This window comes from Aptenodytes patagonicus, unplaced genomic scaffold, assembly GCF_965638725.1.
Source record: "Aptenodytes patagonicus unplaced genomic scaffold, bAptPat1.pri.cur scaffold_320, whole genome shotgun sequence".
NCBI classification, from domain to species: domain Eukaryota; kingdom Metazoa; phylum Chordata; class Aves; order Sphenisciformes; family Spheniscidae; genus Aptenodytes; species Aptenodytes patagonicus.
Window position 1 is genome coordinate 5,001 of NW_027472238.1, and position 5,000 is coordinate 10,000.

Consider the following 5,000-nt stretch of genomic DNA (forward strand, 5'->3'; position numbering starts at 1 on the left):
CGCCCTAAGCGCCTCATCGATCGGGTAAGTACGGAAAGGCAGCGAAGGAGGACAAAAGCAAGCGGAGGCCCCGCGGCCACGGTTCCTGGGACAGCGACGGCCGCGCGCGCCCGCTCCCCCGCCCGCCCGGGGAGGGCTGGCTGGGCGGCGGACGCGGGGCCCTGCGTGCGAGCGAGAGGGCAACGTCTGCGCAGAGGTGCAACGCCGGCCTGAACACCGGCAGAGCCGGCCCGCCGAGAAGCCTCTCCGACGCGCCCTAAGCGCCTCATCGATCGGGTAAGTACGGAAAGGCAGCGAAGGAGGACAAAAGCAAGCGGAGGCCCCGCGGCCACGGTTCCTGGGACAGCGACGGCCGCGCGCGCCCGCTCCCCCGCCCGCCCGGGGAGGGCTGGCTGGGCGGCGGACGCGGGGCCCTGCGTGCGAGCGAGAGGGCAACGTCTGCGCAGAGGTGCAACGCCGGCCTGAACACCGGCAGAGCCGGCCCGCCGAGAAGCCTCTCCCGACGCGCCCGGGGACGCCTCGGCGGGCGCTGCCTGCGGGTCTGAGTCGGTCAAAGACGGGGGGAGGAGCGGGAGGTGCCGCCGGCCACCCGCTCCAGACAACAACGCCCTCGAGCGAGGTCACCGGGACCGGGGGAAAGCCGCGGCAGGCTCGACTCCCCCGGGCCCTTCAGCGTTCCAGAGTGCCGGCGACCGCCACCGGCCGCCGGTCTTTGCCCGTCGCCCTCACGGTGGGAAAAGAAAAAAGAGAAAAAAAAACACGAGGCGCCACGCCTCGCCCGCGCCATCGCCGGGGATCGGAGCACGGGGAAAGCCTACCCCCCGGCCACCTGCGTTCGGCTGCCGGCCACCGGGACCGGCTGCCATTGATCTTCCCCCGCTCAGCGGGCTCCAGCTTAGGGCCGGAGAAAAAGGACGGGGCGCCGCCGCCGCCTCGCCCGCCGCGTGCAGACTTTTTCGTCGAGCCCTCCGGCGACGGGGGAAGCCGGGGTAGGCCAGACGCCACGGGCCGCCCGCGTATGGCTCGCGCCGGCAAAAAGGAGGCCGAGGCGCCGCCGCCTCGCCCGCGCCATCATCGGGCCCTCCCTGGGGGGGGGCCGGGGAAAGCCGCGGCAGGCTCGAAACCCCCCGGCCGTCTGCGTGCGCCCGGCTGCCGGCCACCACGACCGGCCGCCGCTCTCTGCCCGCTTGGCGGGCTCCGGCTTAAGGCCGGAGAAAAACAAAGGACGAGGTGCCGCCACCTCGCCCGCCCCCATCCCCTGGCCCTCAGGAGCCGGCGGCGGCCACCGCGGCGGGCTGGGCTCTCGCAGGCATCTCTGCCTCGGGGCCTCTACCAGCACTCGCCATCGCCATCATCGGGCCCTCGGGGGGACGGGGGAAAGCCGCGCCGAGCTCCGCTGCGCTCCCCCCGCCCTTCCAGCGTTCGAGTGCCGGCGGCGGCCGCCGCCGCCGGTCTTCGCTCTTCGCCCTGCCCCGCGGGAGCCGAACCGTCCGGGGGAACCGCCACTACGCCCGCCGAGCGCCCCACTTGGCCGGCCGAGGCGAGGGCGTTGCAGCCGCTGGCTAGCGCCGCTCTCGGAGGCGAGTCCCCACTCCCTCCTATAGTACGGACAGGCACGTCCCCGCCCCCGGCAAGCTGCAAGAACGGTGCCTCCGCCCACCGGGGGGGCGCGCCGCCGCCGCCGCCTTTTACGATGACGTAACTGGAGGCAGCGAAAAACAGCGACCCCTTGGGCAGCTCCGAGCAGGCGGCGGGGACAACACGTCTACCCCTCAGCCCCGGAAACGCGACCAAGTCCCGCCGGAGCCCGGTAGACGTGGCCACCCTTTTCGCCGGACGCGCCGACAGCGACGGTCCGCGCTCTCCGGGGACCGCCGCCGGCCGCCGCCGGCCCCGGAGCCGGGTCGACCTGGCGGCCACCTGCGGAGCCGGGTAGACCTAGCGGCCGCCACCGGCCGCGGAGGCGGGTAGACGTGGCGCCCGGCCGCGGAGGTCGGTAGACGTGGCGTCCGACCGCGGAGGCCGGTAGACGTGGCGTCCGACCGCGGAGGTCGGTAGACGTGGCGTCCGACCGCGGAGGTCGGTAGACGTGGCGTCCGACCGCGGAGGCCGGTAGACGTGGCGTCCGACCGCGGAGGTCGGTAGACGTGGCGTCCGACCGCGGAGGTCGGTAGACGTGGCGTCCGGCCGCGGAGGCGGGTAGACGTGGCGTCCGACCGCGGAGGCCGGTAGACGTGGCGTCCGGCCGCGGAGGCGGGTAGACGTGGCGTCCGACCGCGGAGGCCGGTAGACGTGGCGTCCGGCCGCGGAGGCGGGTAGACGTGGCGTCCGACCGCGGAGGCCGGTAGACGTGGCGTCCGACCGCGGAGGTCGGTAGACGTGACGTCCGACCGCGGAGGTCGGTAGACGTGGCGTCCGACCGCGGAGGTCGGTAGACGTGGCGTCCGGCCGCGGAGGTTCGTAGACGTGGCGTCCGGCCGCGGAGGCGGGTAGACGTGGCGTCCGGCCGCGGAGGCGGGTGCACGTGGCGGCCGGCCGCCACGTGCTCCGGAGCCGGCTGGACCGGCCAGCCCGGTTCTCCCCAGGCCGAGCTGTGGGTGGGTGGTGGTGGGGGCTAATTTCTACTTTTTTCCCCTTTTTCGGGATTTACGCGAATCTGGCGCAAGGGCCACCCCGTCCCTGTTTCAGCAGGGCGGCGGGGGTCGTGGGGGGGGGTCCGGGGGGGTTAATTTTTTTTTTCCCCTTTTTCGGGATTTACGCGAATCTGGCGCAAGGGCCACCCCGTCCCTGTTTCAGCAGGGCGGCGGGGGGGCGTGGGGGGGGGGTCCGGGGGGGTTAACTTTTTTTTTCCCCCTTTTTCGGGATTTACGCGAATCTGGCGCAAGGGCCACCCCGTCCCTGTTTCAGCAGGGCGGCGGGGGTCGTGGGGGGGGGTCCGGGGGGGTTAATTTTTTTTTCCCCCCTTTTTCGGGATTTACGCGAATCTGGCGCAAGGGCCACCCCGTCCCTGTTTCAGCAGGGCGGCGGGGGTCGTGGGGGGGGGTCCGGGGGGGTTAATTTTTTTTTTTTTCCCCTTTTTCGGGATTTACGCGAATCTGGCGCAAGGGCCACCCCGTCCCTGTTTCAGCAGGGCGGCGGGGGTCGTGGGGGGGGGTCCGGGGGGGTTAATTTTTTTTTTTCCCCTTTTTCGGGATTTACGCGAATCTGGCGCAAGGGCCACCCCGTCCCTGTTTCAGCAGGGCGGCGGGGGGGCGTGGGGGGGGGTCCGGGGGGGTTAATTTTTTTTTCCCCCCTTTTTCGGGATTTACGCGAATCTGGCGCAAGGGCCACCCCGTCCCTGTTTCAGCAGGGCGGCGGGGGTCGTGGGGGGGGGTCCGGGGGGGTTAATTTTTTTTTTCCCCTTTTTCGGGATTTACGCGAATCTGGCGCAAGGGCCACCCCGTCCCTGTTTCAGCAGGGCGGCGGGGGGGCGTGGGGGGGGGGTCCGGGGGGGTTAACTTTTTTTTTCCCCCTTTTTCGGGATTTACGCGAATCTGGCGCAAGGGCCACCCCGTCCCTGTTTCAGCAGGGCGGCGGGGGTCGTGGGGGGGGGTCCGGGGGGGTTAATTTTTTTTTCCCCCCTTTTTCGGGATTTACGCGAATCTGGCGCAAGGGCCACCCCGTCCCTGTTTCAGCAGGGCGGCGGGGGTCGTGGGGGGGGGTCCGGGGGGGTTAATTTTTTTTTTTTTCCCCTTTTTCGGGATTTACGCGAATCTGGCGCAAGGGCCACCCCGTCCCTGTTTCAGCAGGGCGGCGGGGGTCGTGGGGGGGGGTCCGGGGGGGTTAATTTTTTTTTTTCCCCTTTTTCGGGATTTACGCGAATCTGGCGCAAGGGCCACCCCGTCCCTGTTTCAGCAGGGCGGCGGGGGGGCGTGGGGGGGGGTCCGGGGGGGTTAACTTTTTTTTTTCCCCTTTTTCGGGATTTACGCGAATCTGGCGCAAGGGCCACCCCGTCCCTGTTTCAGCAGGGCGGCGGGGGGGCGTGGGGGGGGGTCCGGGGGGGTTAACTTTTTTTTTTTTCCCCTTTTTCGGGATTTACGCGAATCTGGCGCAAGGGCCACCCCGTCCCTGTTTCAGCAGGGCGGCGGGGGGTCGTGGGGGGGGGTCCGGGGGGGTTAATTTTTTTTTTTCCCCTTTTTCGGGATTTACGCGAATCTGGCGCAAGGGCCACCCCGTCCCTGTTTCAGCAGGGCGGCGGGGGGGCGTGGGGGGGGGGTCCGGGGGGGTTAACTTTTTTTTTTCCCCTTTTTCGGGATTTACGCGAATCATGGTACAAGGACGGCCACCCCGTCATTTTGAATGGATTTTTAAGAATTTCGGGTTTTTTAAACGCCCCCCTCCCCCGCCGCCGCCCTCAACGCACGCGCCCACAGGCACGCGCCCCCCCCGCCCCGAACCGGTGGCCGCCGTGCGCTCGCCGGCTTCACCGCCCCGTCCAGCCTCTCCGCTCCGCTCCGCCGCGCCTTCCCCCCCCCCCCCCGGCTCACGGCAAGTCTGCCCTCCCGGCCGGCTTTTTTCCTCCCCAGCTGGTAGGGGAGGGGCCGGGTAGAGGCGGCGGCCCCCGGGGCGAGTTCGCCGTCTGCCGGGAGACTTCAGGACGGGGCGTCCATTGCCGAGTTATTATTTCTTTTTTTAATGAAACAAATGTATTAGAAGAAGTATCTGCGACCCTGCAGACGCCACCCCGCCCCCCCCCGGCGGCACACGCGCGCTCAGAGAGAGACACACACACACACACACACACACACAGACACAGACACACAGACGGAGACAGACACAGACACAGACACACACACACCGACACGCACACCTGCGCGCGCGCGCTCCCCCTCCCGCCCTCCCTCCCTCCCCGCGCTGCAGTTCCGTACCCGCCGACCGGCGGGTGCGGCCCCTCCGCCCCGACCGCAGACTCTCCGGCGCCCCGGAGCAGCGGGGGGGGCGGGCTGGGGGAGGTGTGCGTC